The 22,822-nt window shown below is 32.6% G+C and overlaps 1 protein-coding gene and 1 long non-coding RNA gene across 3 annotated transcripts in view; one reads left to right on the top strand and one right to left on the bottom strand.

The window, feature by feature from the left end:
* LOC114931231 (uncharacterized) overlaps nt 1-22,822 on the bottom strand; it is a 301,644-nt gene that overhangs the window by 101,475 nt on the left and 177,347 nt on the right. Inside the window, exon 1 of one of the 2 annotated variants that reach the window (XM_029303196.2) lies at nt 9,154-9,510. The exons of the other annotated variant lie outside the window; for it this stretch is intronic. The gene's annotated coding sequence lies outside the window, so the exon portion shown is untranslated. Of the gene's footprint in view, nt 1-9,153; nt 9,511-22,822 lie in introns of those variants that run through there. 2 annotated transcript variants of the gene reach the window in all.
* LOC114931234 (uncharacterized) lies at nt 4,915-7,141 on the top strand. The gene is made up of 3 exons (XR_003819634.2): nt 4,915-5,494; nt 6,662-6,876; nt 6,966-7,141. It is a non-coding gene; the product is annotated as an uncharacterized LOC114931234 (long non-coding RNA).

Raw genomic sequence — 22,822 nt, 5'->3', positions numbered from 1 at the left:
TAAATATAAAATTACACGATAAATGATGAAAATGTATAGCTTTTTATTATTTGTCGTGTAATTTTACACTTATTATTTATATAATTTTACTTATTTTAATGTAATATTACATATGTAATTTTACATATGTAATTTTACATATGTAATTTTACATATGTAATTTTACATATGTAATTTTACATATGTAATTTTACATATGTAATTTTACATATGTAATTTTACATATGTAATTTTACATATGTAATTTTACATATGTAATTTTACATATGTAATTTTACATATGTAATTTTACATATGTTTAATGTAATATTACATACGTAATTTTACATATTTTTAATGTAATATTACATATTTTTTACAGTGTAAATCCGAAAGGTTTATTTCCCACGTAACTCACATGTGAAGTATCGAGGAACTAAATGTCGATTCAGTTTGTTTTTCTATAATTCAATAAGCCACGAGTAAACCTTGACTTTAATGATTGAGTTTTATAATTGCGATCTCTCTCTCTCTCTCTCTCTCTCTCTCTTCTCTCTTTCAAGAGGAAGAAATGTCAGCATCAGCGTCGTGGCTGCGTTCTCATATTTTCGCAAACTAATAAGATTCTCCAATTAGATCCGCGATGATGTATCGATCGACGACGTGACGTAACTTTGCCGACGTCGTTACGTAATCAATGTCGCGAGCGAGAGAGTCGGTCGATCGCTTCTTCATTCTTCTCGATCTCGCAAGGAGAGGAAACTGCGATCGCAATTTTTCACGTGTCAGACACTCGTACGATTGTGTTTGTCGTCAGTCCCGATCGATAGATGCATCGCCATGTTTCGATATGCTTTCATGTTAAATGCAGCGAACTTCGAAGAAGCGGAGCGAGAGGGTACATAAATAATGGAACGCGGAATCCGGGAAAGGAAGAAGAGAAAGGGGTACCGAGACTCCGATAAAGTTTTACCGGTTGTTTTTAAATAAATAAGATGGATTCTTATCTCGACGGAAATTGACAAAGGAGAGACTCGCGCTTTCCATTTTCAACAAATTCGTCTTCAATTTAGATAAGCGAGATACAAAGCTTTTACTTATGTAAGATCCTAGGATCGGAGACATTGAAGAGTTATATCACATTCGGCGGATTGTTCTTTTCAAAATATAATAATGTCTTACGTGAATTTTCAATATTAGTGTAAACGTTAAAATTGCTTAATAATCAATTTTGCCACGACGCATTATTGATACAAGAGTTTTTTGTACATTTCAAATGCAAAATATTGAAAATAATGCGTTTAAATATTACTGTTTTTATAAATAAAATAATATGTAAAAATTTAATTAGAATATTTATTTGAAATCCCATAAAAACGGAATAATGGAAGTATTATTAAACTTTAAATTAAACGGAAATTTTTATGTGGATTAAAATTTTCGAGCTTGCAATCACTATTTTACATATTTTATATACATTTCATTCATGTATATTTGATATTATTTTTAAATTATAGTATTTCAAATTATTCAGTAAAAGAAAATATAAAAATGATAATACAAAAATAATATTAGAAAAAATTTATTAAATTAATAAAATATTTCTTTCAATTATCCTTGTTTGTTTGATTAATAATGACTTGATAAAACATGAACAAAAACTAATTTAAGACACATAAACTGTAAAAGAGAAATAAACAAGGAAAAAATATTATTTCGTGAAAATAATACTTATTGTTAAATATTTGTTTACTGTTACCCTTCTTTAATAATTATTTCAATTAATTCAAATATATGTACACGTTATATAATTTGATATAAAAATAAATTATTATTTTATATTCAATATTAAAATTCAGTAAGAAGGATAATTACCACATTAACTATTTTCTATTATATATTATTCAAATTATTCAGTAAAAGAAAATTAAAAAAAATAATACAAAAATAATATTAGAGAAAAATTAATTAAATTAATAAAATGTTTCTAATTCAAGACACATAAAATGTAAAAGAGAAAACATTTTTTGTCCCTTCTTTAATAATTAATTTCAATTAATTCAAACATACACGTTACATAATTTGATATGAAAATAAATTATTTATTATTCAACTTGACATATATCCGTTAATGCTTGACACAACTATATATACGCCGATAATCTCGTTGAAATTAAATAAATTTTTAATTACCCTACATTGTGTAAATTGCCTGTTTTACAACTATACATTACGTCTTGTCATCGATCTTGCACGGAGAGGCTGCACATTTCGTAACGACGATGATTGTATTTTCAACTTTTGTTTTTACACGCGCGTGCATATAACGAGTCATGTGCGCAATTTGTAAACGCCCCCGCTCACACAGAGTCGGCTCGATTATGCGAACCCGCGCGTGCGAAGGATGCACAATGGCGAGAGAACGAGAGGAATAAGATGAGGAACGCGAGGCGGGAGGCCGATGTGAAGCAATGTGTTTGAGGTATAATTGGCTAAGCCAAGTTCAAACGCAATCGTGTCTCTGGTCGGGTGACATTCCGCGAGCAGACGGGCCTTTGGTATGCAAAATCCATCGGGGGAAGCGTGCGTGTTTTTGTACGTGAGTGCAAAAGAGGCGAGCGCGAATAAAGAATAAAAAAAAAAATTCGAAAGAATGAAACCACCGCTTTGCATCGACTTTATGTCGATAACAATCGCCATATGTATCTCGCGATGAAAATTACGGTATTAAAAAAATCCATTTTCTCGAATTATTCCATTTTTTTTTTGTCCTATTTATTCTTATTGCTATTGTCGAATTAATTTAATAAAATTAATTAAAGTACTTCTCTTTGTTTTGTATTATTTTTCTAATATTTTTTTCCGCATAAGGAATCGTGAGAACTATTAATGAAATTAGTATAATAAGAATAATAAATTGAGATTATATAATTTCATAATTTATACAAAAATATTAAAGAGCAAAAAAGAAATTTTTTAAATATAAAGATTGTTCACTCATATATATTTGTATAAATAAAATTCACAACGAAATATCTATTTATTAAGCTTTGAAGATTTAAAGTTTAATGGCTTAACTTAAAAACCCCTAAGAAGATTAAAATAATTAAAAATTATTATAAATTTGATAAAAATAATTTAAAAATGTAGGAAAAATTTTGTTACCAAAAATATATCAAAATTAATGCTCTACAAAAAATAATTAATTCAACATACTGTAATGAAAAAGATTGATTCGACTTTTTAGCGATTGATCGAATATGCCGTTCCTCAATTCTCTTTCCGCAAAGAGACGTCATCATATAAACGATCGACAGAGACACGATCTCTGATGGAACTGCGTAATTGCAATTACTTAACTGACAATTAATCGCATTGCCTCGACGTTTTCCTGGATATAGTCCCATTCTTTTACGTATCTTCGCGAACGCGGGAAAAGGCCGCGTGTCGACGAGGCTTTAAACAACGAAGGATCCTCGCATAATAGCATCTTCGGCCGCGTGACGTAACGTTAACGATGATAGAAAACAAGCTTGGAGCAAGGAAAACGATCATCGATAGGACTGACTGAGAGTCGACGTAATAACTCACCCGCAATTACGTAATCATCTGCGTAATCAGCGGAAAATTTGTTAAGCGCGACGTCAGATAAAATGCTTTTTTTTTTCCACACACTTGAAAAGTTTCTGTTAATAGATATCATATGTCCCAAACGGTCCACAGAAATTTTTGTGTTAATTTAACATAATATGTTAAATGGAGACACGAATATTGTGTTAATATTTTAACACAAAATAAATGCAAATCTTTAAATAACTTAAAATAAATTTTGTGTAAAATTAACATACTTTTAATGTAAAAATTGTATGTTAATTTTAGATTTTATCATCCCAACTTATATTATAAAATAGAAAATCAACATTCTTTCCTGTAAATTTTAACAGAGATAAATCTTGTCACTAATAAAGCAGAATATATTTATTTTGTAAAATTAAAAATAGATGCACATTGTGTTATTTTTACATTTTTTTCAGATGTTTTACTAATTTAACATTTAAGTTCAATCAACAAAACAGATATAATATGTTAAATTAACACATGAATGTGTTAAATATTAAACACCAAAATTTTCACGGGAACCGTTTTTAACAAAAAAGCACAACTTTTTCTACTGTGCAAGGTTCGTCGGAAGCTCGCGCGATTTAGTCTCGGGGATAAAATTAATCGAGGAGAAAAAATGTTTTGCCGTTGCGCGACCGTCTCGGCGAGATATCGAGAGATCGATTCGCGCGCGGTTACGATTTCGTCGCGGAATAACTTACGAAATCGATCCGCGTAGCAGCAGCTGCCGGGATATATTTGCGCGAGGCAGTCCATTGGTAAATTAACCGGAATCTGGGCCAGTTACAACATTCGACGGCGAGGCGCAATCTTTGACACAACACGACGACGACGAATATCTCGCGCGAATCGCGCTGATGCCAAATTTAAATCCGACAACCGGCGCATCTCGCGATATCTCGCGGTAGATAGTAGATGTGTATCGCGAGGGAAAGCGGTGGTGTGCATCAACCGGGAGAGTGTTGTGTCATCAAACCATTTAGCGGCTTAAACTAATTTTCTATATCTATATGTATTATCGTGTCGTCGCGAAATGCCTGCACATAAATCTGTTGATTGCAACACAGTTTGTAAAAGCGATGAATGAAAGTAAAATTGTTTCACGCGATATTTATATTAACATCATAATTGTAACGATATTTTTTCTCATTCAAATCCAAGCTAGTTGATTGATCTTAATGAAAAAATTTTTTTATATTATTTAACAATTTTTTTATATTATTTTGAAAATTTCTGATTTGCACTTTAATATTCCTGTATAAATTATTAAAATTATAATCTCGATTTATTAATTATATATTTAAATTATTTATTAGTACTGTAGAAAAATTTTAAGTTGATAATTCTGCAATATGAAAATATGTTAAAAAATGTTCATTCTTATTTATATATAAATTACAAAAAAGCGCTATATATATATATTAAATTTTGATCTGAAATCGAGTTCTTTTGAAACTTGAAAGCAGAAAAATGCAATTTATGTGGATCGATTGAATGTACAACAGAAATAATACAACGCAAACTTACGACGACTTTTATGAAGTGGAATACACACTGCGTTTCGCTTGCAATTCCTCGTAAAGAGTATCACCAGTCGTGACACGCGTGCAACACGAATATATATGAACCAGGAGCGATACGTCGAACGATTCGTGGAGCACGAATGGCGACTCCTCACGCCTAACTCGGGGCTGTAAGTCAATATTTACGAGACATTTAATGGCGAAAGGGTAAGGCGCGCGATCCATAAGCGAGCTATCCGCAGGACACGCTTGAGCAAAATCAAAGTAAACGGGAGCGAAAGGGCATCCCTCGAAGAAATAGATTACAAATTTACGACGTAACAAGTTCGCCCGGGTACACTAAGTGGTTAAGCAACGCGACGAGTTGACAGGTTGTTATAGAAATAATTGTTGGATTGACATATATATACTTATACATATAAATTTTGTTTCGTCTTTCGTGTGATCGAGCTAAGGATCTTCTTTAAAGATTTTTTTAAAGATTTCTTTCAAGATCCAGGCAAGCATCAAAGCATATATTAATCATATTAGATAACCATCTGATTCTGAGAGAGATTGCTGCATATTAACTTTATAAAGCCGGTTTTGCGTGTCGTTGAACCTAATCATGCATGCATGTGTATAATAATAATTTTCTAATTACATTTTTGGAAATGCAATATTTTTTTATATAAAAATATTTTTGTTTTATAATTTAAATTTTTTAGTTATACATATTCTTTTTTATTTATGTCTTCTTTATTTCTAATATGTTTTGTATTTTTTAAATATTTTTCTTTCAGTCAAATATACCCATAATATGTTATCTACACTGAAAAAAATATTATATTCTAAATATTTATTTCAATACTGCCAATTAAATTATTTATTTGAAACAAATAAATATTTTTTACATCAAATAAATATTTTTAAATTCAAATAAATAATTCATTAGGTAGTTTTGAAATAAGTATTCATTCGAATTCAATAGATTTTTTAAATAATTTTAGAGAAATATAAATGACACTTTTTACTGCACCATTGATCTGCCTGTCCAATTATTGTCATTTTTATGCCATATATTTTGCAAGATAAATTACATAACTTTAGAAATTGTTGTCTAAAATACTCGTATATTTCTGTCCCAATTAATTGAAACTTCCGGGTGAGGAAATATTCACGAAAATCGCGATTTTCTGTCATTATTATCAATAATTGTTATCACTAATAATTTAACGCCCTGCTGCGATTTTTTAAAAGACTTACACGTTTGCAAACTGGAGTTTTATAGTACATCATATAAAATATACGAAGAAGTATCATCATCTTTTCATATATTTTATACTATATGATGTAATATAAAAATGATTTAGCTTGCATCCAAGTGTAAAAAAACCTTTGAAAAATATATGCACAGAAAAGCGTGTATTCACATTTTTTATTAAATTTATCCAGTAAGACTCTTGATATTTCATAGAACATTAGATAAGAATTGTCATTATAATTGTCATTAGTAATTTTTAAGTTTCATCAGCAATAATCCTTCATATTTTTTCCAGATTTTTGGATGCAGTCTGAATTAATTTTATATTACATTGCATAAAAAATCATATACTTGATATGGTGTAATATAAAGAAGAGCCACGCGCTTTCAAGCGGGAACTTTAATTCGTACGGCTAGAATTGCGTAAGAACATCACATGCACGATGGCGACTTCGCAAGGTTGAAATGCGTGGAAACGTCTTTAAAGAGGCACGCTCACTCCGTAGTTAGGTATTATAAGATTAACACTCGGCAATAGAATCTCTTTCGGAATCACCTGCGGTCATCTAATGTGATTAATGTGAGCTTTGATCCTTCAGGAAGATACTCAGCTGGATCAGACTAATCAAGTTGTGCCTAACAAGGGACGAAATTCGCAAAAAGGAAAAATATCGATAAAATGTACATAAAATGTAGGTCAACTAAAAATTGTATACATCTGCACCCTGAAGAAAGATTTGTTAATTTGACTAAATCTTTCAATTAAATTACTATTTTGTCGATTGAAATGTATATACTAGTATTTAAGTCAAATATACGTTTCGTGTTGGATTTATATTTAATATATTATATTTAATTTAAATATTTTTATATATTCAATTAACAAAATAATATTTAATTTAAAAAGGTTTAATCAAATTGACACATTTTTTCAGTGTGAATATCTATTGATTTGAATCGGACAAAATTTGTGTAAACAATGACACGCGTAAGATAAAATCAATCAGTCGAAACGATTAGTTATCGAGAATATCTAGAATATACATCGATCAGCTGATTCATGTCAAGATCATCTTTACGATAGCGCGTAAAACAGATAGGTGTCAACTAATCGAATAAAGATGAGGTTCCCTCAAACTAACTCGGACTCGAGCTTTCGCAAGATTCGACAATAATAATAATAACAACAACAATAACAACAAGGACGAACAAAATGAAATTCCTTTGACAGGTGTCGAGATCTGTCGCCTCGCTTCTCTAATAACTCGGAACATAATTAAGATACTATTAAAGTTTAATGACATTAATAATTCATTAAAACGAGCGAGGAAAAAGAGAGAAAAAAACGACGACTTGTTTCACGGACGACGGTATCGATCGAAACGTCATCACCGAGTTATACGCGATATATGTAATCGATACTATGCACTGCAAAAAAATTATTAAATTAATAAATATTTATTTCAATGCTGTCTAATAAATCATTTATTTGAAACAAAAAATATTTATCCGTTTCAAAAAGAATTTTTTTATATAAAATAAATATTTTTCCATCAAACATATATTATATATTAGTTTCAAATAAATAATATTTATTAAGCATTATTAAAATTAATAAATATTTATTCCAATTCAATACACTTTTTCTCAATGCGCATACTTAAGTAAAAAAAGGCCCGCTTCAACAAAGGTCGAAAGAGAAAAGAGAGAGAGAGAGAGAGAGAGAGAAAAAAGATCTCATTTATCTCCCGCACACATACACTAAATATATATGTATATATTTGGGCAGTGTTTGCTGTTATCTAAATAAAATTATATAGATGATCATTTAGATGAAACTTTGGCAACATCTTATCTTTATATAGATAATAAAAAATATGTATTATCTATATCTGTATCTTAGATGAAAAAAGTAGGTATTATCTTTACTAAATTATCTCGAATAATTTTCAGATAATTTTGGTTTAGAATCATATATATATGTTTCATGTCCTTTTTATAATTTACATTTTGTTATAACTGTGTTTACATAGGCAGTCTTAAAAATTATTATTTAGAAAATTATCTAGATAAATCGTCATATAATTTTATCTTTTGTCTAGATATATTTCAAACAAATCATCTTCATCTTATCTTATTGTTAGATAAATTCACATATTTTTATCTAATCTTTATCTAGCTAACTTCGTTTACATAAGCAGTCTTAAAAATTATTATTTAGAAAATTAGATCTAAATAAATCGTCATATAATTTAATCTTTTGTCTAGATATATTTCAAACAATATCATCTTCATCTTATCTTATTGTTAGATAAATTCACATATTTTTATCTCATCTTTATCTAGCTAACTCCGTTTACATAAGCAGTCTTAAAAATTATTATTTAGAAAATTAGATCTAAATAAATCGTCATATAATTTAATCTTTCGTCTAGATATATTTCAAACAAATCATCTTCATCTTATCTTATTGTTAGATAAATTCACATATTTTTATCTCATCTTTATCTAGCTAACTCCGTTTACATAAGCAATCTTAAAAATGATTATCCAGAAAATTATCTAGATGAATCGCCATATAATTTTATCTTTTATCTAGATAAATCGCCATCTAACTTCATCTTTCATCCAGATATATTTCAAACGAAATCATCTTAAAATCCAAGATGAATCTCCATATTTCGCTCATCATCTTTATCTGGCTAATATCTCAATCATCTAAACACGACACTGTAATTGGGGCACAAATCGTCGACACAAACCGCCTTGAACGATGCATATACACACCTGTAATGATACGTGTTACTCCTCGAAGTCGCCGCTTAAAGCACCACACACACGTGTCCCCTTGTAAATCCGTCCCCGCGACGTCCCACCTGCGCGCACCTGCTACTACTTACCGGGATAGAAATATCCCGCGTATGTAATACACGCGCGTTCCAAGGTGTATACAAATATATGTTTACTCGCGCGCCAGTCAACACCGAACTCCTGAACCGCCGGGCGAATGGACGCGAGAGCTTTCTCCCGTTTCGCGCTTCGACCACCCTCCTTTTTTTTTCTCTCTCTCCCGCCCTTTCTCTCTTCGAACCTGCAAAAGCGAAAGCGCGAACGAGGAAGAGTAACACGCAGCTCGGTGTACCAGCGGAGACTGGCGGCTCGGCTTTCCCTCGGTCTCGTCGAGCGCTGCCCGCTACAGAATAGATATATAGAGCGCCCGCGTATATCGTGTGTATACCTATATACGAGGAGGGGGTGGGGGAGGGAAGGGGGAGTCGAGTACACGAAGGTAAAACGATAGGTACCTCTCCGAGAGAGGGACAGAGAGAGAGAGAGAGAGAGGAGTCGTACGCTCTCGGCGTTGTGACGTAATTCGAGTCATTCTGTACTAGTGTGTCTACACGTCCGTGTAGAGGGGTGCGAGAAGAGGAGGGGGCGAGGGAGAGAGGGCAAGGGGCGTCGGCGCGATCCTCTCTTCTCTCTCTCTTTGGGCGAAGGAGAGGGCAAGGGCGACCTGGAGGGAGCGAAAGGGAGGTCATTAGTGCTACTGGGACACGAAAGCAAATCTCCCCACTTTCCCGCCCTTTTTCCAACCCCTCCACGAGATTGTCGGGGGTTCCACCACCCTCCACGGGGGTGCAAGCGCGATGCATCGCGGCCCGGAGGTGCACCTGCACTCCACAGCTTATGTGTATATCTGTGTGAATAGGGAAAGAGAAAGAGATGGAGAGGGAGAGAGAGAACTCGCTGCCGGGTGGAAGGGTGAGCTCCCTCGTTAGGGGTGGGCTCGCGTGTAACGCGGTCGCGGAAAAGAGGGGAGGGTAGGGGGAGGGCGAGAAAAGATTAGGTCGCACTCGCGACCTCGTCCTTGCCGGGACGAGATCGGGGAACCCTCTCTTTCCGCGGTCAGCGTCTTTCAGGGTGTCTAGCGGTCAGGGAAACCTGGAAAACCGGGGCATTGTCAGGGAATTTTGAATCTACAAATCTGGAATTGTCCGTGAGATTTTACTATTTATTACTGGATTTTTTTATATTATTCTACATTTTATTTTTGAAATTTTTTATTTCATAAATATAAACTTTTCCTTGACTTTTCAATCCGCACTTGATACACACGATACTTTGTATTACAAGTGCAGGCAACGTGGCACTTTGTGTGCGCGAGGTGGCCGATCGCACGCCGCCATCTTGCGATGGCACGGTGCGGGAATAGCCGCGTTCAAAGTCATTGTCCACGGCTGAAGCCGTGAACAATGTATTGCCCACGGATTTAGCCGTAGGCAATGACTTTGAACGCGGCTCAGCCGTAGGCAATGGCTTTGAATGCGGCTTATTTACTCACCGCGTCGCCGCTGATGGCGGCGTGGGAAATCGACCGCTTTCCGCACAGAAAACACGCACACAAAGTGCCACTTTGCCTGCACGTGTAATACAAAAATATATATATTCATATTTTTATTTCTAAATTTTTATCGCTTACTGTTAAGTTCTACTATTTAAGTATTCTTATGTGCTATGATTCTAAATCAAAGTTATTTGAAAATTTTTCCAGATAATTTAGTAAGGATAATACTTTTTTGCATTTAAGATACATATATAATATATAATAGATAATACATATTTTTATTATATATTATATAACAAAAAAATAAAAAAGTCTATATAAAGATAAGATGACGCCAAAGTTTCATCTAGACGATCATCTATATAATTTTATTTAGATATTACAGCAAACGCTGGTTACGCGTATATCGAGATCCTGCGAGGCGAATTTTCGATCGATCGATCGATCGCTTTTGACGTACCGGTTCAGGATGAATTTGTAATGTTTATCTCGTCAAAGAGCTCTTTTTCTCTGTCTCTTTCTTTCTTCCGATTACAATATAGCAGCGGATCAATGTATTTGCGATAAACGCGGGCACCCCGCGTAAATACCATCGCGTACGGTCATTAATTATTCGTGTGTTGACGGAAATAGTTGCATTGATTTTACGCGGCTATTTATCGACCTCAAACAGACTATCGTATTACGTTGAAACTTTCAACAGCCTGTATATCTTGGTGTAATTGATATGAACAGTTACTTTGCCATTTAATTTTATATATGCATATAATTAGAATATACATAGGTTTTCCTCGTTTGTTCGAATATAAAATAATTCAATTTGGCAGCTGTATATGTATATATTAATTTTATATACATATAATTTTGCGTTATACAGGGTGTATTTAAATAAGTGCGACAAATTTTAGGAGATGATTCTTTGTCGAAAATTAAGAAAAGTTTCTTATATAAATATATACTCTTATATTCCTCCCTTGACGAATTACACTTTTCTAAAGAGGGAGGTAAACATTAAGTTTTTTTTTCATATTTTGAGACAAATTGAAATGAAACTTGGTGGATGTTTTCCACTAATAAAAAGGATATTTATTAATATTTTTTTATCTTCCTGTATCATTATAAGAGGATGAAACCAACACCCTGTGTTTAATTTTTTTCTTTTTTTATTTCTAGAGTATGTTTACGTAAGAAAACTCCCCAAGAATCATCTTCTAAAATTTTTCACGCTTATTTAAATACATCCTGTATATACATATATAAAATGCATATTTTTCATTGAGGAGACACGTATAAATGTGTATTCAATTTCCGTTTGATGGAATTTCAGGGGATCCGAAAAGCAAAACTTTCAGAGCTTAAGATAGACTTTAATTACTCAATTACCATCTTAATAGATGGCTTGTAGTTTTAGTCAGAATCTGTCATGAGGGTATAATTAATTTCGTATTAACTTAATTTTCTTACCTTCCGCCATAAATTACCGGGGAAGAAATTTTCACGATACTTTTTTCCTTCAATATTAGCACGAAGCAGCATACTTTAATTACGATGTACCCGATACAATTTTACCCTGGCCTTGCAGTTTAATTTCCTCGAATTATTGCGACGACATATAATAAACCTAGTCGATAGATATATCGGAAAGTCTCCATATTTCCTGTCTTTTTCGCTTCGAATTTTACTCACCATCATCACGTTTTAATTCATTCATGTTTTATTCAGTGCTGTTATTTGCTGTTTGCTAAATGAAATTATATAGGTGATCATCTAGATGAAGTTTTGGCGTCATCTTATCTTTGATAATAAAAATATCTATATCTGCATCTTAGATGAAAAAAGTGTTTTCTTCACTAAATTATCTAGAATATAATGTTCAGATATAATTTGGTTTAGGCACATAAAAATACTTCAACTGTAAACGAAAAAAACTTGTAAATAAAATTTGTAATTTTTTCTAACTGTGTTTTCATAAGCGATCTTAAGGGGATCCATCGTCTGTTGTTTTCATATTTTCTGTTGTCTGTTGTTTATTAGATTTATAGTTTATCCAACTTCACATTTTGTCGACAAAACAGGAAAAAAACAACAGACTTCTCAAGAACGTTTGCGATCCCCTTAAAGTTATCTATCTGAATCATCACACAATTTTATCTTTTATATCGTTATAATTAAAACGAAATCATCTTTATTTTATCCAAGATGAATTTACACATATTTTCATCTCACCTTTTTCTAGCTAATTTCAAAATCATCTAATAAGTGCAACACTGAGTTCTCCTACAAAAATGACAAATTGGTTTTCGGCGTCGATCGTATTCATACGACAACGGAACGGCTTTCGCGGATATAAATTCAGCCTGCGCGACGCGTAATTACGAAACTTCCTTAATTTCCGCGGATCCTTTGTGCCTTGATTTACGTCCCGTAATGGCGGCGATTATTTCCTGCGGATCCGAACGACGCTATCATCGGCCGTTTATGATCCTTTTCCTTCCTCGATAGAGAGAGCGTCGATCGATGCGATATCCATCTAGGAAACGTGGAAGCGGACCGGTATATCCGGCGCAATACATAAAAGAAATGTATATCCTTCAAAGTTGTGCCCGAAGAGGCAATATTGATCAACCTCTATACTGAACTCTGACATTTGGGATTATAGCCGGGCGGGAGAGCCCCGGGAGCGCCTGCGAAGCGAAAAGCCATTGGCGAAAAACATGGCCGCGTGCTTAACCGGGGACCGCAAATTGCGAGATTGCACGCTTTCTTTTGGAAAAATATTTGCTAGAAAAAATAAATAAAATATAGTGAACAGAATGCTGTAGGGAATATTTTCTTTGAAATATTAATATTTTAAATAAATGTCATGTTTGAAAATGTAGAATAAAACTCGAGCCACGCTTTTCCAGAGAAAATTGATTTCGAATATCTACAAATTGATAACATGCATATTTACATGTTTTAAAATTTGAATATATTTGTTATAGATTGTGTTATTGATTTATCAAATTTATCTCGATAGCAATTTACATACATCTATATTGTCCTATGCGTATAACAGAATACAAATTTTATTTTTAAAAAATAATACTTTATATAAAATATTTTATTTGTAAAAGTCCTTCATTAGATTAAATTAAAGTTATATCGAATCGTTTTATTAAATTAAATGTCGCACTTTTATAATTATATAATTGTTGTTGAGATAAATTTGATAAAATTATTGGAAAATTGAAGAATAAATATATCATTAATTTTTTTAATTTTAAAATCAATCTTCTCGAAAAAGAAGACTCAAAGAGAAACAATTTTATGCAAAATAAATTGCTTCCTTCTCGTCTGTTCTTTGTTGTATGTTTTCTCTCTCTAACTGTATATGGTTTCTACCATAGGATTGAGAAGCAAAATATAAATGTGTGTATTCATTGAATTGAAAATCAATAAAATATTCACTGCCCTGAAAGTCGATGAAATCTTGTGTCTTTAATCAGTTTAAGGGAACAGATGTGAAAAACTGCGGATATAAAAAATTGTAGCTATTCATGGCACGTTTCACGATTAATTATTATATTAACTATTGCGGCACTAATAACCAAATATTACCAGCCCATACTATTATTCTGGGACTATACCGGAATCGTCGCTTCCCTCATCTTTTGGAGGAAAGTTACCGAAGCTGCTCCAATGTTGGGTCGTTCATATTACATCAGGTCAAGGCTTCTCTCCGACACGATGACATTGGCATTATATTGGTATAATATAGCGGCTCGTTCCGCCTGACGATACGAATCGCCGATCGTTATTTCCACGCTCAATACTAATGTCAATTTTAACACAGCAAGTCAATATACGGACGTCGATATCCAGATATGCAACAAGCGTTGCACTTTTAGCCAGATTTTACGATCTGAACTATCTCAACAATCTCTTGTACGCTTTTGTCAAACGCGACATATATAGGGAGATTAAATCTCCGATTAACGTCATATTCATTTTTCAGATATATAATAATATATTTTATTTGTAATATATAATATATATATATAATATATATAATATATATAATATATAAAATATATATAAATATAAAATATTATTATGTATTATAACTTGATAATTGTGAACTACCATTGTTCTTTCAGTGAAGTTTATTTTGATCTTTATGATTTTGAGATAATTTGTTCATTATTTTTGAATAAAAAGATTTATTTCATTTAAAAGAATTTTAAACTCGCATGTTTGTTCTATACAGAGTGAATGAATTAATAGAAAATTAAATATAAATTAGAAAATGAAAATTTTCTCACTTCGAGGTCCATTTTCCAGAATATTTAAAAATTCTGAAAAAATTACATATATATATATATAATATTTATTTGCTTCTCTAAATTTTAATGAATTCCAAAGATGTTATCTTGTCATAAAAAACGTCTCAATGTTACGATTTTAAAATTGTACCAAATTATGAATAGTGTTTGCTGTTATCTAAAAAGAATTATATAGATGAAACTTTGGCGTTATTTTATCTTCATATAGATAATAAAAATATATATTATCTATATCTGTATTTTACATTTAGATGAAAAACAGTATTATCTTTACTAAATTATCTAGAATAATTTTCAGATAATTTTGGTTTAGAATCATAGCACATAAAAATATGTTTCATATCCTTTGTATAATTTACATTTTTTTATAACTGTGTTTACATAAGCAATCTTAAAAATTATTATCTAGAAAATTATCTAGATAAATTGCCATATATAATTTTATCTTTTATCCAGATATATTTAAAACAAAATCATCTTCATCTTATCTAAGATGAATTTACACATTTTTATCTTATCTTTATCTAGCTAATTTTAAAATCATCTAAGCACAACACTGTATATGTATATATATATATATATATATATATATATATATATATAAATAATGTATTTACTTTCTTTTTAAAATTTTATTGAATTCCAAAGATTTGATCTTGCTATAAAAACGTCCCAATGTTACGATTTTACAATTGTGCCAAAAATTATGAACAAAACGACAGTTGTTCAAGAGGGAGGAAAAGAGGAGCTCGCGATTAGAAAGAATTCCGTTCGAAATAGATTTACCGAGCCATTACATCTTTCCCGGGCATTATTGAAAACAACTGCGCCCTAGTCCCGAGTAAAGTTTGCTTTCCATCACGCGGCTAAGCTCGCGTAATCGCGTGCGCCGTCGCGTCGCGTCGCGTCGAATAAATTTTATCGATTCCGGGAATAGGTCGCGAAGCTACTACACCTTGTTCGATTGCCCTTCGACCAATGGAGAAGATTCTCAATCGACGTGACGACGATGAGTTTCGAAGCTCGATGCTGCGCGGCGACGAGAAACCACCTATGGTAAACCCCAAGTACGAACATATATAGCGAGTTGAGGGCGAATAGACGTAAGGACATCCCCTTTCCTTCACCCCCGTCCTATTTCGAAGTGACTCCCGGAACACGCTCGTATATGTGTAGTTAGATTGAAAATCGACATCGTGTCGGGAGGGCGAGATTGCATCGGAAAACGAGCCCGAATTGCGTTTCGCGGAGAATCTCGATCTCTCGAGCTGCTCGTAAATCTCCGCCGTATTTCTATCGGAATATCTACAAAGTAAATGCAAAGATATGTGCTACTAATTCAAGGCAAGCAACACGCGCGAGGATGTAGAAAGAATAATAATGTCCAATAAGATATATCTTGATGCGCCTTCTTATATAGAAGCAAATATCGAATAGTATTTTTCCGACGACTTCAAAATGTGTGTTGTTCTTTAAAAATTATTTCGAATAATGTTTTGTATTTATTGACGTTACTTTAATCGCAAAAGACTCGTGAATTGATCAAAGTTATTTTCAGAGATCGAATAAAAGTTTATAAATTAATTTGCACACAGAGATAAAAGTATAAAAGTCAGCTGTCAAATAAATATGTATTGTATAACAAAAGACGATGTAAAATGTTTTATATCAAAGTCGTTGAATTTCGAGGGGGATGTCTTGTCGTAAGCATAATCTTATTTTAGACGGAAGCATTTTTGGGGACACTCATCTGTATAAATCTTGAAGTTCTCGAGCTCGTACAAAAGATAGCTATAGTTCAAGATCACTTTGAATGGACGAAAGAATTTTCCTCGAAGGGGTTCGAAAATTCGTGTATCTTGTGTAATATTTTACGAGGGTTACTATTTATATTTCGGGAACTGGCAACACTAATGTCATGTGAGTCCATCTGACGATTCCATCGTAAAGTTTGACAGTTTTGACGATATACGTACTCAGAACGATTTGTCATACGAACGCTATTTGTTTATTTTATATTTAGTTGAAAGTTTCGTCTCGGCAAAAGATGGAACTGAATCGTGAACATTTTCGTGCGATGATTTTTTACGACTTTCGACGTGGATTATCACAACAAAAGTGCATCAATCAACTTAATTTGACTTTTGGCGATGAAGCTCTATCAAAAACTACTGTGTATCGCTGGTATAGTGAATTCAATCGTGGTCGTTCAAAATCGACTGTAGTGCCAGAAAACATCGATGCTGTCCACGAAATGATTAAGCAAGATCGTCATGTAATCTATTGTGAGATTGAGGCATTAAGCATTAGTTCCACCAGCATATATGCGATTTTACATGAACACTTAGCTGTGAAGCGAAAGTTATGTTCGCGTTGGATCCCACATAATTTGACAATCGCTCAAAAAAAGGCTCGTGTCGATTGGTGCAAAGAAATGCTTAAGAAATACAATCGCGGTGCTTCAAAAGACGTTTATAAAATTGTGACAGCTGACGAATCATGGATATATTCGTATGAGCCCGAAAGTAAGCAGCAGTCGACTGTATGAGTGTTCCAAGATGAACCAAATCCAATAAAAGTTGTTCGCGCACGAAGCACTTCAAAGAAAATGGTGGCCTGTTTCTTCGGAAAAACTGGTCATATTGCAACAGTGCCTCTAGAGAATCGTAGAACAGTAAATTCTGAGTGGTACACAACAATCTATTTGCTAGAAGTCTTCGGTGAAATAAGGAAAACAAACAAGAGACGCCGAATGGTTCTTTATCACGACAATGCGAGCTCTCACACATCGGCTCAAACAAGCACTCAAAACATCAAATTGATGGGTCATCCGCCGTACAGCCTTGATTTGGCACCCAATGATTTCTTTTTGTTCCCATCCGGGAAGAATAAACTACGTGGTCAACGATTTTCATCGCCCGAAGAAGCTATTGAAGTGTTCAAAAATCATGTTTTGGAGATACCTCATTCGGAATGGAATAAACGCTTTGAAAATTGATTTAAGCGTATGCAAAAGTGTATCGATCATCGTGGCGAGTACTTTAAAAAACAATAAAAATATATTCGCAGCTTAACTATTTATTTTTGCTCTTATTCCCGAAATATAAATAGTAACCCTGGTACAACTTTACCAATGAGGTTTTTTTAATCATTTAACTTTTTTTTAGATAAAAAATTGATGAAACGTGAGCAATGTTGAAATTATTTCAAAATTATATAATATTTTTAACAAAAATATTAATATTTATTATAATAATTTATTTATATTTTTTAATTTTTGACTTTTTATAATATTATAAATAATTCTATTATTATTATTATTTAAAAATTTAACATAAAAATTCCTTCAACGCCTCTCTGTGAAAATAAATCATAAGAAAATTCTGACTCCTTCTCGCTCCCTCTCCCCAAAAGCCTTACATAATTAGAGATGGCCCGTGTCGGGAATTTCGCGACCGATTGTGCGCCGGCCTCTCGCAGGAATGCACGCGTGTGCCACGCATATTCTCGATCCTGCTCTCCATACGCATATCCTGTTTACACGCGCCGTTATCGCGCGACGCGGTATGCAAGCAGCACATACTAACGAGATATTTCATAACGGCGGATTAGCGAGGGCGAGCCTGGCGCTCCTAATCACCACGCGATGGCAATTAATCCCGGGATGCACGGGGACGCCGGAAACCGGAGAACCGTCGATTTACGGCGTCTCCAAATTAATCCCTCGCACAGTAGAAAAATTCGTGTTTTTTTTTTCATCAAAATTGTCGCCGTTAAAATTTTTGTGCTAAATATTTAACACAATCATGTGTTAATTTAACATATTACTGTTCTGTTAATTGAACTTCAATGTTAAATTATTAAAACAACTGAAAAATATTTAAAAATAACACAATGTGTGCAGCTATTTTTAATTTTACACAATATGTTATGTTTTATTAGTGACAAGATTTATCTGTTCAAATTTACAGGAAAAAATGTTGATTTTCTATTTTATAATATAAGTGGGGAATATAAAAACTAAAATTAACATATTTTTTGTTCATTTTTACATTAAAATTATATTAACTTTACACAAAATTTATTTAAGTTTTGCATTTATTTTGTGTTAAAATATTAACACAATATTTGTGTCTCAACAACAATATTGTCACCGTTAAAATTTTTGTGCTAAATATTTAACACAATCATGTGTTAATTTAACATATTACTGTTCTGTTAATTGAACTTAAATGTTAAATTATTAAAACAACTGACAAATATGTAAAAATAACAATTTGTGCACCTATTTTTAATTTTACACAATATATCTTCTGCTTTATTAGTGACAAGATTTTTCTGTTAAAATTTACAGGAAAAAAATGTTGATTTTCTATTTTATAATATAAGTGGGAAATATAAAAACTAAAATTAACATATTTTTTGTTCATTTTTACATTAAAATTATATTAACTTTACACAAAATTTATTTAAGTTTTGCATTTATTTTGTGTTAAAATATTAACACAATATTTGTGTCTCCATTTAACATATGCATATGTTAAATTAACACAAAAATTTTTGGGACATGTGATATCTGTTAAATTTAACAGAAATTTGTCAACTGTGCGCCCCCGGAATATATCGACGTCGTGCGTGTCTCATATATAAAACAAGTTTTTTTTCCCCCCGAATTTTCCCATCCCTCCGCAATTCCGCGTGTTCTCGTCCCTCGAAGGCGACCCGAAAGGTCAAAAGTTTCGATGCGCGCGCGTTAATCGATGCAGCGACGAGAAAAGGCTGCAGCCGCCCGAGAAAAGATTTTTTTTTTCATCTCCTCGAGGAGAAAATTATAACTGTCTCGGATATATATTAAGAGAGGAACGATATAAATAAACGGTAACGGTAAAAATAGTGCAATGGAAAAAGCGAAATTGCGATATATTCGCCACGAATTAATATATTAGAGCATTATAGTATTATATTATATATGTATGTATATACATTATAATATATTATATAATATTATAAGTAGTATGTATTACAGTGTTATAATATTATATTTTATATTACAGAAATCTCTTTGAAAAAATAAATAATATTGATGTGAAATATTAATTTTCTCACACACCCAACTTTAACGATTCATGAAGTGGAATTAAGTTTTCCCGCATAAAAATGAAATTAATATTGCAATATTAAATAACAAAATTTTACCACAATTACATAAACATAAATCTATCATGAGCACTCCGAGGAGGAAGAGAGGGTCGCCGAGATCAAAGATAACGAGATAACGATAGAAAGCTACGTCTTCTGATCTCTTCTTTTTCCCGCTCGCTTAAAATGTGTGATTCAATAAACAAAGAAAATTCTGCTCGTCGTTCGAGGAAAATAATGCGTAGGAATTTTAAATGAACGTTGTACAAATCGCAATGAAATTTTCCGCGTTAACCGTACATACTCGTACCAAAATGTCTTGCGGTCCTTTTGTTTTTTTCGTACTGCGACTTAAAGAGATACTTTCGCGCGAAAGTTTACTCCACGAGAGAGAGAGATTTGAGATTCTAATCCACTCCGCAGTCCAACATTTGACTCTTAGTCCAGTAAAATTAGACTTTGACTTCATACAAATTAGGATCAAGTTGCATTTTTGTAGAGACCTTTATTTTGATGTTCTAATGAAATCCTGAAAAGTACCCTTAATTTCATCCAGGGCGGTTTTTTTTTATGGAAGGTAAAAGAAGGTAAATTTTAGTTCTTTGCCATTATCTCGAAAACTATCGATTTTTCGAGAAAAATAGTTATTATCAAAATTGTAGCTCATAAAATTCTCTACAAAAAGGATCATTATACTTTTTTTCGTACAACTAATCGTTTTTGAGTGCGGTAAAGTTGCAATGTCACACCGCTGCTAGGGTATTTTTATTTTTTTTCATTCGCTCTATATCTTCGAAACGGTTAATTCCATGAAAAAAGTATAACAGCTTTTTTTGTATGGAATTTTATGAGCTACAATTTTGATAATAACTATTTTTTTCGAAAAATTGATAGTTGTCGAGATAATGTCAAAAAACTAAAATTTACCCCCCATAAAAAATGCCCTGGATAAAATTAAGGGCATTTTTCAGGATTTTATTAGAACATCGAAATAAAGGTCTCCAGAAAAATTCAGCTTGTTCCTAATTTTTATGAAGTTTTGCCCTTTTCAAGTCTAATTTTAGTAATCTACGCGAATTTTTATGCGACGCATTTATATGAATTTCCTTCCACGTATTTTAATAAAATACGTGTCGATAAAAATGATTAAAAAAAATGTCTCGATTTAGGAGAAGCGTGTTTGAGATAAAAGAGCATGAAAGGTAAGAAAAATATTTTTATCTGTCACGCGAATCAATGAAATGGCGAATAAAGAGGAGACTGAGTTGCTTGCTAAAATTGTGCGATCTAAAAAAGAACATCTTGCGGAGCCGTCCAATTTTATTCCTCGCTGTGGTCAATTTTAATCGCGAAACGAAGACGAGAGATACCTGTCTCTGGTGTCGTCGTCGTTTTGTATTAAGAAATGATGACCTTATTTCGAGCCTTTCTCGCTTGATCGGGACCGATATTCGTCGACAAATTCGCGGACGGATACCTATTTCCGCGTCGGTCTTTACAACCACATCAAACGACGGTTCATCGTCGAGTTCATTCAATTAATAACGAATTGATTAGATAATGCCCAGCCATCGTCGTCGTGCGCAAGGAATCTTGATTATTGCTCGCAATTTCTCACTAAATTGGCAACTCTTACGCATACTTGCAACATTAGATCGTATATAATAATTATATGTAATTAATAATAAATAAATTACATGCAATAAATAAATAAATAAAATTAATTAATTACTTAATATAAAATAAATAGATTATATTACGAATAATAAACGATTATATAATTTATTTAATAAAAATGTGTAAGAGAAATAGCGCTTTCTAAATGAATATATTTTATTACAACCTAATATTCTCGATAAAAATTCCCATTATATATAATTAATAATAAATTACATACGATAAATAAATAAATAAAATTAATTAATATAAAATAAATAGATTATATCATGAATAATGAATAATTATATAATTTCTTTCATAAAAATATGTAAGAGAAATAGCGTTTTCTATAAATACATTTTACTACAACCTGATATATTCTCGATAAAAATTGCCATCTCATGAAACGAAGAGATTAATAAATCCAAACGCGCGAAAATCAATATTTATTAGCAACAGTTATATTTGCTATTTCATTGTATATAATTGTACATCACGCGACGCATTAACATGCAATTTAAATCAATCCATTTCTACAATAGATATTCGACTATATGTACGTGTATGCAGAATTCATATGCAAATTAATATACGAAGTCGATTATTATTGTTTTCCGTAAATTGATTTCATAATGTCGTTTGATTGTCGCGACATTCCGGTTCAGCAGTTATTAACGGGTTTTAATGGCGAACTCAATAATTCAGTCCGCATACCGAAATGTAATGACAAACGGAATGTCATAAATATAGAAGCATATATCAGCAAAACGGAAGTAACGCGACGCGAAACGTTCCTCCTCCAATAACGATTCTCTCATCGATAAATCAATCGGGCATCGTTTTAATGATATAGAGACCGGCGCCTTTTATCTTTATTAAATCCCAAAGATACGGCCCGTCGCGCGGGAAGCAGGAGATCGTAATAAATTCCTTTTGGAACGTCTTGTTCCGATAGAATTTCTCATTTTTGACCCAGTTTAACGGGGAA

The sequence above is a fragment of the Nylanderia fulva genome, unplaced genomic scaffold, assembly GCF_048542155.1.
Source record: "Nylanderia fulva isolate GAGA-0341 unplaced genomic scaffold, ASM4854215v1 Scaffold43, whole genome shotgun sequence".
Lineage (NCBI taxonomy): Eukaryota > Metazoa > Arthropoda > Insecta > Hymenoptera > Formicidae > Nylanderia > Nylanderia fulva.
The sequence above is the reverse complement of the archived record's forward strand: the minus strand, read 5'-3'. Positions and strand labels throughout refer to the sequence as shown.